This window comes from Physeter macrocephalus, chromosome 5, assembly GCF_002837175.3.
Source record: "Physeter macrocephalus isolate SW-GA chromosome 5, ASM283717v5, whole genome shotgun sequence".
Taxonomy (NCBI): domain Eukaryota; kingdom Metazoa; phylum Chordata; class Mammalia; order Artiodactyla; family Physeteridae; genus Physeter; species Physeter macrocephalus.
In genome coordinates this window covers 42,790,916-42,804,114 of record NC_041218.1, presented here as the reverse complement: position 1 = coordinate 42,804,114, position 13,199 = coordinate 42,790,916, and positions in this window count along the sequence as shown.

Below are 13,199 nucleotides of genomic sequence, written 5' to 3'. Positions count from 1 at the left end.
CCGGACGCGCAGGCTCAGCGGCCATGGCTCACGGGCCCAGCCGCTCCGCGGCATGTGGGATCTTCCCGGACCGGGGCACGAACCCGCGTTCCCTGCATCGGCAGGCGGACTCTCAACCACTGCGCCACCAGGGAAGCCCGAGGCTGTTGTTTTGACTTTGGTGATGGGGAAAGAGCATTTTGGAGGAGAATGATGTGAATTAGGCTTTGACGACCAGGTAAACTTGCAAAAGCTGATCTGGAAGGAAGGGTGAGTGACAGAGGAAATAGTTTACAAAAAGCAACTGAGCATAGGGCCTGTTTGGACTTGTCACATGCCAGGGTGCAAGAATTTAGTGGGAGATAAGGCTAGAGTGATGGATTTAGACCAAATCATGGAGGGCTTTGACTGTAGAAGGCAATGGGTAGGAAAGGAAAGTCTTTGAGCTCAAAGTGACACACCTTTGGAAGATGACTAGCAGTAGTGTTCAGAAAAGCCAACATTTAAGGTATTACTGGGGAAAGACAATTAAATGAGCCAAAGAAAGGGAAAGGGTTATTGTTGTTGTTGTTGTTTAATGCAAAAGCACTTAACATGTGAATAGCAAAGTTGATTTGCTATTATTCCACTAAATGGAGGAAAAACAAACTGAAAGCAAGGAGACCATTTAGGAGGCTATGCAATGGTCCAGGCAAGAATTAATGAATTTCTGAAGAAAGGTAGTAAACAGAGGAGATTGATTTGAAAGATAATGGTGGAAAGAGATCCCATTGGGATTTGAAAGATAATGGTAGAAAGAGATCCCATTGGGTTGATTAGCCAAGATCAAAAACCCCGGAGTGAGAAGTGATGAGTTTAATTTAGATCAGACTTAAAGGTGTCTGTAATACATCAGTGTGGGATGCTCAACATATAGTTAGGAAAAGGGTGTAAATAAGGGAAGACAGATAAGGGCTAAAGGTACAGAGCTGGGAGTCAGTCTTATAAAGAGGAGAGCTAGATAGATCAAGCTGTAAAATAGGATGAGATTACCAAGGGACTGTCAAGACTTAAGCAGAGAGGGCTGAACACTGAATCTTCAGATTAAAGGGCTTGTTTTAAGGCAGGGAAGGTGTGAGGCAGGTTAGGAATCTTGGGAGAAAACTAAACAGAAGCAGTCCATGAGGCAGGAGGACCAAAAGAATGTAATGTGGGCTCCAGTGGAGATGAGAGTTCTAGTAAGAAGAGGGTGGTCAATGTTGTCAAATTCTGCTGAAAACAGAATTTGAGCAGAAGGTCTATGAAGAGGTTTTGGCTTTAGGACTTTCCATAGGCTGATGGTGCTGAGGATCAAGAGGGAGAAGAAACCAAGGTAGATGAAGAGGAAGATGATAGACAGAAATAGCATGAACAGAAATTAGAATCAAGGGAGAGTATTAGGCCAGGAAAGAAAGGTTTGTAGGTATCAAGGGGGGTTGGGGGATGCACAGAAAATGGAAGGGGAGTAGATGAAGTGGAGGAAATGGAAGAGGATCAAAGTCAAGAAGGACCCAGGGAGGGAGGAGAGAAAAGGGAGAGATGGAAACACTGGCCTTAGAAGGAAATCAGGAAAAGTCTTCAGAGACTGGAGGGAAGACAATAGGAATGGGTGGTAATTTGAACAGAATAAAATTTATGTAGTATTCATATCAGGTGTTCTCCAGCTTCCCATAATGTAGGTAGCAAAAGAGGGTGGAGGTAGGCATAGAAATTGAAAGTACAGAAGATTGGAACAACAGCTATGTGTGTTATAAGGGTGAATTGATGAGAGGTAAGAAAAAGAATTCCCAGGGTTATTGAATTCCCAGACATATAGGAAAAATACATTTTAGAGCATCCAATCAACCTGGTTATGTCTATTTTCTCCAGAATTGTTCAGCTGCCTAGAAAAGGAACAAGAAGAAACAGATGGTTGGCTTAACCAGGTCTGGAGATTGACACGACAGTTGTGACCCAAGATGAGTGAAATAAGTCATTAGTATGCAGGTCTGGTGAGCACAGTGGGAAGAAATGTCCCTGAGATTCCTCAGGTAGGTGGCTTGGGACATCCCGAGAGGCCAGGAAGGCTGGCAAATGGAGAAAGAGCAAAGGGTATGGGCCTGAAAATGTGAAGGATGAGTCAGAAAAAAGTGAGGTAATAGGAGAGATAGACAGATAGATAGTGGTCAGAGGAAACTTTTCAAGTTTGAGAGTCTCAAATGTGGAGACGTTATGGATGATGGTGAAAACTAAGGTGTGGCGACACTAAGGGAGATCTGAGGCAGAATGAGATGGAGCCACAGAGCTCAGGTAAAGGAACTGATAAGTCAGAGAGTTAGAAAGATTATCAACATGGAATTTGAATCCCAAAGGAAAATACACTGGCTATAGGTGAGATTTTTTTATACGACTAAGAACACATTAATGTGATATTAAAACACGTGAGCAGCTAGAAAAATACTTGGAAGGAAGACACTCAACCTTGTTTATTCAATAAATACATATTGAGCTGTGGGTTTAATGTGAAACTATATGCAATAAACATGATGTGGTGGATTCCTCCCAAGCAATGGTTTCATTAAGATTAAGATTTTGCTTCCCACTGTCAAAGAGTATAACTTAGCACCTGATGACCTCATACTAAAAATGGAAAATACAAACTTGGAAGAAAAAAAGCGGTAGAAAAGCTAAACCTTGTCACATCACCATATACTTAAATAAATGGTTGAACCAAGTAAATAATAGTGATTCCCAAGAAATTACTCATATTCAGCATGAAACTACTAATCACTCCCTAATGTTTTGGCTTAGAGTGTAAACTTTCACACTCAGAGACTCTTTCTACAGTCGATGAACCCAGACCTGCAGCCTGTCTCACTCTGGGTTGTCATAATACTAGCTTGGTGGTGGGATATCTGTAGTCACAAATGCAGGAACCACAGTAAACTGACTCACTGGTCCTTTGTCGCCCAGATCGGGACACAGCCACAATTTCCTAAGGTTCTAAAAATAAATTGTTTTTTTAGAGACAAGTACTCTATTATATACACTCATCAGGAGATTGTGCAGAGTTTGGGATGTTGTAATCATCCAACTTAAAGAGGAATTGTTAGCCAGATGTTGAAAAATATATGCAAATGGGCTCTGGGAGTACACATTATCTCTAAATCTTCCCAGAGAATGTTGACCTAGTCCTAAAGCATTTATTTACACATTCTTTTCAAACCATCTTTAAACTCAGAAGCCCTATTTTGCATCACATAGGTTAGTCCAATATAGACAGTGTTGATAAATGTTGAAGCTGAGTGATGGATATGAAGATTTACTATACTCTTCTCTCTACTTTAAATATGTTTGAAATTTTCCATACTAACAAGTTTTTTTTTAAAGGCAAAAAAGGAGATAAGTCCTTTTATTGTGCTTGTATAGCAATGAGACCCCTTTCTTGCTTTTCCCCTTCCTGCTGACATACACTGTAACCTATCAGAAATTGCTTATCCCAGTTCCATTTTTTCCAGAACAAATTAGAATGTACTAACGTTAAGATTTGAATGGTATAACATCATTATTATTTCAAATATTCCTTCACTTCACGCTTCATAAAACTCTTCCATATGCTGTCATTTCATTTACTTCCATGGAACTTCTGTACTCACAGGCATTCTTCCAAATAGTTGCTATCCCAAAAGAAAACAGGCTTTAATCATTCAGTAACCAATCTTCATTGAACATCTAGTATGTGCCATTATTTTAACATTATTTTTAAATTCCATGGCTAAATATCTTTGTAAGGAAAAAAATAACACCCAACTGAAAACTTTTATTTGCTCCATAAACATTTATTAAGCACCCACTATCTGCAAGGTAGATACTCCAGTCTTGGCTACACATCATGCTGGGAACTTCTGCATTGAAGCAAGAATGGGTGATGGTTAGTGAGATGGCCCTTGCAATGAGGGAAGAGGAGCTTTTTAAAGAATGCATATCCCCAGGCTCTGCACACAGAGAGGTTTAGGTCTGGGTGGTTCCAAAAGGGTTGGGAACCCCTGGTCTAACTCACCAAGTCTGACGGGAACCAGAGCAGACTCTAGTCTTACTGAAGCTGGCACTGCCATCTATGGAGTGTAGTTGGTGGGTGTAAAGCAGGCAGGATATGTGTTTGCAGCTTCATCCTGATGCTGAAAAGGATAAGAAAACAGGGTGCAAGCCTAGAGAAAAATTCAGCAGGATTTGGACAAGTGGTCAGGACTCAGAGCTGACTGGGCTTAGGTTCAAGGCTGGGCTTTGGTCCTGGTGGAATTCTCAGCAGGGACCCAGAAAGGATTGATTGTATATTCATTCAGTCCCTTTTGTGTAACAGGCAGTGTGCAAAGCTCTTTACTTACAAAATCTCATTTCATCCTCATGACAGCCCTGTGAGACAGGTTGACTTGCCCAAGGTCAGATGGCCAGTAAGTGGATGAGTTGTATTTGAACCTAAGTCTATTCTGAATGCAAAGCCTATACTCCTTCTGTCTCTCTGTGGTATCTACAGGGACTGGGGCAAAGGCTTGCCAGGCTTACCCAGGGGTGATAGCTAGGAAGATCAGTTGACAGTAAAGGACTGCTCACATGAGGCATCAGGCAGCTGACTATTTCCATCCTCACTCCACTCACTAGTGGTTAAAATAAATTCCCAGGGACTCGTGACTGACAGGGTTCTCATTATTCCCAGATTATGTCCTAGGCAACATAGTAACATTGGCAAATTTGTCTTTGTGTCCCCAGCATCCCCAAGTTTACCTGTTTCTTCCCCAATCCCTGAGAAGGGGCCTACTGTCCTCATGATCTTCACCTCCATTCACATCAAGTAGTACATGTCTGATGACGGATGAAAGCATTTTGCTTTTGGGACCTACTACTTTTGAACAAAGAGCAGGCAGTTAGAGGAATGATGTTGATATCAGAGGCAGGAGCTAGGAAGGATTGGGGAGATATGCTGAACTCCCTGAAATCACACTTGTAGATAGGTGGTAGCACATTTAAATGATCCTATTGCTACCTGAAGAGAAGTGATAACATTTCAGGGGATGGTATGATCAAGAGTCCTGCTGCTCCAGAGATTCTCTTGAAGTACTTTTCATCCCACTGTACCAGCCTATCTGTACAAAGTCCTCCTTTTCACAGGGAACAATATATATGTGTGTGCTTCTCACAGAGATGGTAATCAGTGGGCATAATCCATCAAAGCCTCTTTCTTTTGATAACTGAAGTTATAGACCCAGACACTGCTTTATTAATATTCCACATACCAGTACTGCCCTACCCTACAATAAACAGAGTAAACAAGAGTGGCTCTCCTGGTACTCACCCACCACCCTTCAATCATTGTTAATGAGAACCCGAAATTCTGGAATTTTCTTCTACTTATCAAAATCACTTGTAAGTTCAAAAATGTTCTGGCAAATATTTTTGATTAGTGGCTATGAAATATGGATAGATGGTGGATGGATGGATGGATAGATACATAGATTGATTTAGATTTAAAGATGGTAGTTTGGGACTTCAGTGGTGGCGCAGTGGTTAAGAATACGCCTGCCAATACAGGGGACACGGGTTCAAGCCCTGGTCCCGGAAGATCCCACGTGCCGCGGAGCAACTAAGCCCATGGGCCACAACTACTGAAACCCGTGTGCCAAGAGCCTGTGCTCCACAATAAGAGAAACCCCCGCTCACCGTAACTAGAGAAAGCCCTGGCACGGCAACGATGACCCAACGCAGCCAAAAATAAATTTAAAAAAAATAAATAAACTTTAAAAAATAAATAAAGGTGGTAGTTTGTTTGCTGAAAGAATATAGTAATGACCTGTAAATGTGAAAACATTAAGCTGGATGACAATTTTCTGTATCCTGTATATAAAACAGAACATAGTAATTTTATAAGGCAACATAGTAAAGTAGACCAAAGGCTTGGCTTTGTTGCTTTTATTTTTTTTTTTTTTAAGTTTTTGGCCGCACCCCATGGCATGTGGGATCTTAGTTCCCCGACCAGGGATCAAACCCGCGCCTCCTGCATTGGAAGTACGGAGTCTTAACCAGTGGGGAAGTCCCTTCGTTGCTTATTAACTGTGCAACTTTTGTAAATTACTTGACTTCTCTGAGCCTTGATTTTTGCCGTGATAAAATCAAAATGGTAAAACTTGCCTCAAGAAGTTTTTTGTGAGGACTGGGTGTAATATATGATATGTTAAGTCCCTAACAATGCCTGGGACGTAGGGACTCAAACTTTTTTGTTGAATGAATAAATAGTAGATGCTCAATACAGGCCATTTTTGTTATTTTTTTACAGTATTTGTCAAACTTCATAGGTTTTAAACCTGTCTACCCCATGTTCCTCATTAATGCTTTCATATTTAATTACAAAAGCAAACACATCTGTTGCAAAAATTCAGATTATATAAGTGTACAAATAAAAAGTGAAAGGCCCTACTTCCATACCTTAGAGGTAACTACTGTTAAGAGTTTGATATATATTTTTTCAGACCTTCTTCTAGGCCTATACAAATATATGATATAATTTCTAAACATGAGTTTATACTATACACAGTGTCCTGTTACTTGAGTTTTTTATATAAGATCTTGGACATCTTTCCAGACGCAGTATTCTATTTGTATGGGTTAGACTGTAATTTATGATACAAATCTCCTATAAACGGACAATTATGTTATTTATTATTTTTTGCTCTTTCAACCAGTGTTGCAATAAACATCCTTATGAAAATATTTTTTGGTATATATGCTAGTTATTTTTCTAGGATAAATTTCTAGAAGAGGAATAGCCTAGTCAAAGGACACACACACACACACACACACACACACACACACACACATATATATTTTTTTAAGGATTAAGCTATAGGTACAGGCTCTTTTAATTTATTTTATTTTTATTTATTTTTGGCTGTGTTGGGGCTTCATTGCTGTGCGTGGGCTTTCTCTAGTTGCAGAGAGTGGGGGCTACTCTTCGTTGCGGTGCGCGGGCTTCTCATTGCTGTGGCTTCTCTTGTTGTGGAGCACGGGCTCTAGGCACACGGGCTTCAGAAGTTGTGGCTCGCAGGCTCTAGAGTGCAGGCTCAGTAGTTGTGGTGCACGGGCTTAGTTGCTCAGTGGCATGTGGGATCTTCCCGGACCAGGGCTCGAACCCGTGTCCCCTCCATTGGCAGGCGGATTCTTAGCCACCAGGGAAGCCCCAGGACACTAGACTCTGCCAGCTTGCACGAAGAGTGTTATGGGCTGAATCATGTCCCCTCAAAATTCATGTTGAAGCCCTAATTCCCAGTACCTTAGAGTGTGACTGTATTTGGGCCTTTAAAGGGGGTGATTAAGTTAAAATGAGGCCATTAGGGTGGGCCCTAATCCAGTCTGACTGGTATCCTTATCAGAAGAGGAAATTTGGACAAAGAGACACCAGGGATGGGCATGCACAGAGGAAAGACCATGTGAGGACACAGGGAGAAGGCACTCATCTGCAAGCCAAGGGGAGAGGCCTTTGGAGAAGGCAGCCACCTTGATCTTAGGCTTCAAGCCTCAGAACTATAAGAAAATAAATTTCTGTTGTTTAAGCTACCCAGACGGTGGTATTTACTACGGCAGCCTGAGCAAACTAATACAGAGGGGTTTTTCTCAAGGCCCTGGTGGCCCTTCTGCTTTGAGCTGAGGTCAGTATGGTATAAGCAAGCTGTTCAAGCCACTTGTTCCCTACTTTCTTCATCCCATGCTCTCTCTGTCCTTTCCTTTATTGTCCTCACTCTCCTGCTCATTGCAGTTTATTTAACAAGGGGTGTTTATTATGACCCTTGGGGGATTTGAAAGATGTTTGGATGTTTGTGAACAATTTGTTTTTTGATGTGCCTCATTCTGGTATGGCATTAAAATAACAGGAAGAAGATATTAAGGTATTTTCCCATTGACTTATCCTCCGTTTTCATTATGTGAACTATGAAACAAAGAAAATCTTTTCCACATAATTTTGCTTACATTTCTTCCACTGATTGGCTAGGTCGAGTTCACACACCCCTTGAGACCGCATTTTAACACATTCCCCTCTCCCTGACCATCCCCTCCCCTCAGCCTTCATTATATCTGATGTGTGTGTTTCTGGGAGAAAGTAGGGAGGAAACTTGAAATTACCCGAGGATCCACATTCTGCTCTGCAGCCATCCTCAGTAACTTTCGCATATTTGACATTCTTTCAATTTCCTGAAGAAGAGTGACTCACCCAGAATTACACAGCCACAGTAGATGGAATAATTGGTCTCAAGGTCTCCTAATATTTCTTTCTTCCTTCAGCAATTCCTTTTACTTGTAAAGTGAGAGATTGCTCTGCTGGAGACTGCTGTGTGCTAGAGACAAAAGGAAAGGAAGAGGGAAAGTACCTGCCAGTGACTGAAAAAAGGGTTATACTTGTATGATCTCTTCATTCTCTGCATTTTCTTTTCAGAGTACACGTTGGTTGCTTATGTACCGCACCGCACCGCACGGTAGGTTTGGGGAGCTTGTGCTTACTTTTCCCCAACAGGGTAGTAATATATCTTAGGAGGCTAAGAGTCAGGCCTGCCTCTACTTCGAACTGATCAGGAGGGAGAGAGAAGGGTGAGAGGCAGCAAGGATGAAACAAGAGGAGTAAAGGTGGACCTTCTTCTCTCTGAGCAACCTTGCTAACAGAAGTGTCAGCTAAGCCTTTCATTTAAGTGTCAGGACGATGCCAAAAGCAAACAAACACAGAAATCTCATGGGGATGTTAAAAAAAACAAACAGATAAATCTATCTGGGGGTGATGGGGAGATTGTGTAGGAAAGTGTTTTTTGGTTTTGTTTTTTGCATGACTTTTTGCTTAATGTGTTTGTATGTGTGTAATGGAAGCTGAGGATAAATTAAAGAGCAAATATGAAGATAATAATCCTTCCTATTTGCAATACTCAAGTTCCATTTTTTGGCCCTTTTTTGGTGTTGCTTTTTCTACTCTATTCAGTTTCCTAAGACACATATGAACCCTATAAACATATGCAATTATTTCCAAAACATTTTGGTATTTTCCAAAAAATTTGGGGTGTCTACCAAGTGCAAGGCATTATGCTAGGTTTGCACAAAATAAAAAGATAGCTAAGCTTTAGTCTATCCTTAGGGTCTGCAGTCTCATAGTGTTCCCGGTGAATCTGAGGTTCTTGATGTCTCGTTGCAGACAGAATTCAGTGAGAGACAAAGTGACAGGTAAGAAGTGGATTTATTTAGAGAGAAACACACTCCACAGACAGAGTGTGGGCCATCTCAGAAGGTGAGAGGCCCTGAAATATGGCGTGGTTAGTTTTTATGGGCTGGGTAATTTTATAGGCTAATTAGTGGGAGGATTATTCCAATTATTTCAGGGGTGGAGATTTCCAGGAATTGGGCCACCACCCACTTTTTGGCCTTTTATGGTTAGCCTTAGAACTGTCATGGCATTGGTGGGACTGTCATTTAGCATGCTAATGTATTACAATGAGAGTATGATAAGGCTCAAGGTCCATTGGAAGTCGAATATTCTGCTATCTTGCACCAGGTTGGTTTTAACCAGTTTTTGTCATGTCCTATGCCTACGTCATTTTTTTCAAGGTTGTGCTCTGCCCACTTCCTTCCTGTTTCAATAGCAAAAGTAATTCATCGTCATGTTTGCTCATAGATTTGTAAAAGCAGCTAAATTTTACAAGAGAAAACATTTTAATTGTCTAATACTCATTGACAGCATCTAAATGTCACTGACATTTAGCTCAAACCAAAATCATATTTTGAAATAATAAGCAATTAAATGAACACTTTTATCAGAAACAAGGATTTCAGAACAGTTTGCTCACTTGTATGTTGTAAATTGTAAAAGGAAAAGAGTTACACCCACACTATATGTGAACTATAGGGCTATAAAGTGATATAATATCATCTGCAATACATCTGCTTCATTTAAATGCAAATTCTAACATTTATAGTTTCAGTTGTTGGTATCGTGGCCTTATACATAACATGAAAAAAATAATATTTGAGGAAGTTCTTGAATTTGTAGGTGGCTGATGTAGTTATAAGATTTCTTCCAATTCTTAAGATATTAGATTCTATTAAGACACAAATGTAGCCTTTTGAAATAAGAATTCCAGGAGGAAATACCTATAGTTCAACATTAGTGTTTAATGCTGTGCTGCTACCATTTTGGATACTAAAGATGGCCATTATTTTTGTTTCATAAAATGTGTTTATCTGTTTATAGTGGTTGACTGGCAAGATGTTATCATTTACTGCCAAATTTCTAGAAGCAAATCAAGGAAAAAGATTATCAGCTAAAAAGTAAATAAATAAATAAATCTCAGTCACAATTCCTTCCATGAAATGGATCACATCATGGGTAACAATCACAAACATTATCATTTGATCTTTTATTTTTTTATCAGACGCATAAGCATCTCCCTAAAATAGGTTCCAATCAATGTCAAATGCTTAAAGGTATAGTACAAGAGAGTCTTTAAGTTGTTGGGAGCCTCATAAAGGGAGTAATGACACAGTGTTTTAACTATTACTAAGCATTTGTCCTCCGCCAGTAAACCTTCATGGTAATCCAATGCAATTGCTTCACATAAAGCAAGCACATTAGTCTGGCACAGGCATTTGCTTCCTCTCTGAATTTCCTGTATTCCTGGATATGAGATCTCTGAGGTCCACCTTCAGGAACTAGTCACTCACTCAGAGGTCTGCTAGGAAAAGTGATTTTGAGAGGGTAAGTTCCTATTGCTTAAAGTGACAGCCTTGCTCTAATGTAACACGTTCCATCTACACAAACTTAAGTACAATTCAATTCACTTTCACAAACCTCTTATATAGCAGGAGGCATTCAGTCATTGCCAAAGTCAATATATTAAGTCTGGTTGTTGAAGGCAGCTGGTTTCCCATAAAACCATGTGTCCCTATTTCCTATTTCAGTCAGTTTATTATTCAGTGGTAGGAAATGCCAAAGGGAGTTGGCAACAATGGCATTTTCCTCTCCTAATAGATTTTTTTTAATGTACTTTGGATTTTTCTCCAATATTGTGCTCAGTGGTATTTCTACCATGTAATCAGATTGGATGGCTCACAACATGGTGATGACTGGCAAGGAAACCTCAAGGTAAATGACTTCCTCTATTCCCTCAATCCCAGAGGCAACTGTGCTGCCAATCTTATTACCAGGGACATGGAGTCCTCAGAGGAAAGTGGGACTCTGATCTGCATTAGAAGTAAGTTTCCAGGAGAGCCCTGGAATTTGAAAATTCCTTGAGGCTCCAGTGTTAAATTGAGATAAATGAGGCCTCCCGGGGCAGTCTGGATTCAGACATCCTATTTCTGTGCTGCTTTCTCCCCCACTCCCTCCTTGGCTGGTGGGAAAAAGAAAAACTCCTCCTTCTAAGGTGAAGAATTTAAGAATGAGAGCTATTTGCTGTTTGTTTAAATCTCTGGTCTTCAAGTTGCATGGTTCTCTCATTTTATTTTATTTTATTTTTTTGTTTTGTTATTACTGCTGTGTCTTTTGGCCTCTCTTCCTCTGTGGGGTAAAGTTTGATCTTTACAAAGGAAGAGGAAGTATGAGGCTTTATTTTTTCTAATTTCTGGTCACTCATTGTATAACCTTGCAAGTGTCACTTGACTTCCTGTACCGTATAGATTCTTAATCTATAAAAGGGCATGTCAATATCTATTCCCTTTCATTTGTAAAACATAACACTGTCAATTATTTTAGTTAAATTCTTTGATCTCAACAGAACTTTTCTCTCATAACTATGCTATTTGATGGTGAATTTAACACTAGAATGCACTATTAGTTTTCAAATATTTAAATTTTAAATACAAAAATATTTAAACCATACTTACCTTGATTCCCTGTTTGTATTTCATTACACGTAAAACAGATTTTGTGGGTGGTAGAATATTTCTTTTGGGGAATATCTTTAATTATGAGGTTTGATATTCAAAATCTGACTTGAACAAAATATACTCCCATATTCATTAATAATATGAAACTAAATTAGCTTCAGCTTTTGTGAATAAGTTATGTCTTTTTCACAAAAAAAGTTTTAGTTAGTTAATGACTTTATTTTACATGTCATTTCTTAATGCTCTTCTACTGTTCTTCAAAGGAGAAAAGTACTCAAGGGCTTTTTGGATATTTGAACATTACTGTAAACAAAGAAATATTACAGATTGCCTAACCCACTTCATAAAATACACATCTGAAATTTCAAGCTCCACTCCTACCACCCAGCCTATGTCTGCTAAGTTTTGGCAATGTAGTAAACAGGACAAACTTGTTCCATAAGAAGTGCCATCTCACTTATACTGTCATTTTCTGAGTTGGTGCTTAAGGAAAACCTTCGGATAGACCTAATACCATTCACATCTTTCTTCTTGCATTAAAGGAAGAAGTACCTGAAAATTGTAAAAAACAAACAAACAAACGAAAACCCATCTTACCCTTTCACCAGACCAAATGTCTAGCAAATGAGAATAGGATTCAGGAAAACAGAGGAACAAATCTCTCCATCTGATGTCTTGTGTATTTGAAAAGTGTGAGATATTTGAACTTTGTCTCAGGCTCTTACAAATTCTGAGACCTTGAGTAAATCACTTCTCTGAACATTGGTTTCCTCGTTTAAAAAATAAGGGTAATATCTATTCCACAACATTGTTATATCAATTAAATTTGATTGATGTGAAATGGCTGGCTATAAAAATTCTTATCGTCAAGTCAACTATCAGATTATGATAGGTAGTCTTGCTCTATTACCAAAGCTAGAACATAGCTATTTATCATAGACAATTACCAAAACAATTGCATTCGTATAACACTCCATAGTTTACAAAGTACATTCACCTAAAAAATACTTTCACTTAAGCATATTCAGATAATAAGCCTGGGTATTTTTCTGCTTATTCAGATATTAATTCCGGGCATTTGGGGAGAAGCTTTAAGAAACATTCAGCAGCTGTGTGCCAGAGTTTTGGCAAACCGACATTCATTAATTATTTAACACATCTACATTGAACACACGTAATATGGGCTAGTGCAGCAATTCTCAAACTTTTGGCCTCAGGATCTCTTTACATTGTTACAAATTATTGAGGATCCCAAAGACTTTTTGTTTATGTGGAATGTATTTATTGATATTACTGTATTAGAAATTAAAACTGAT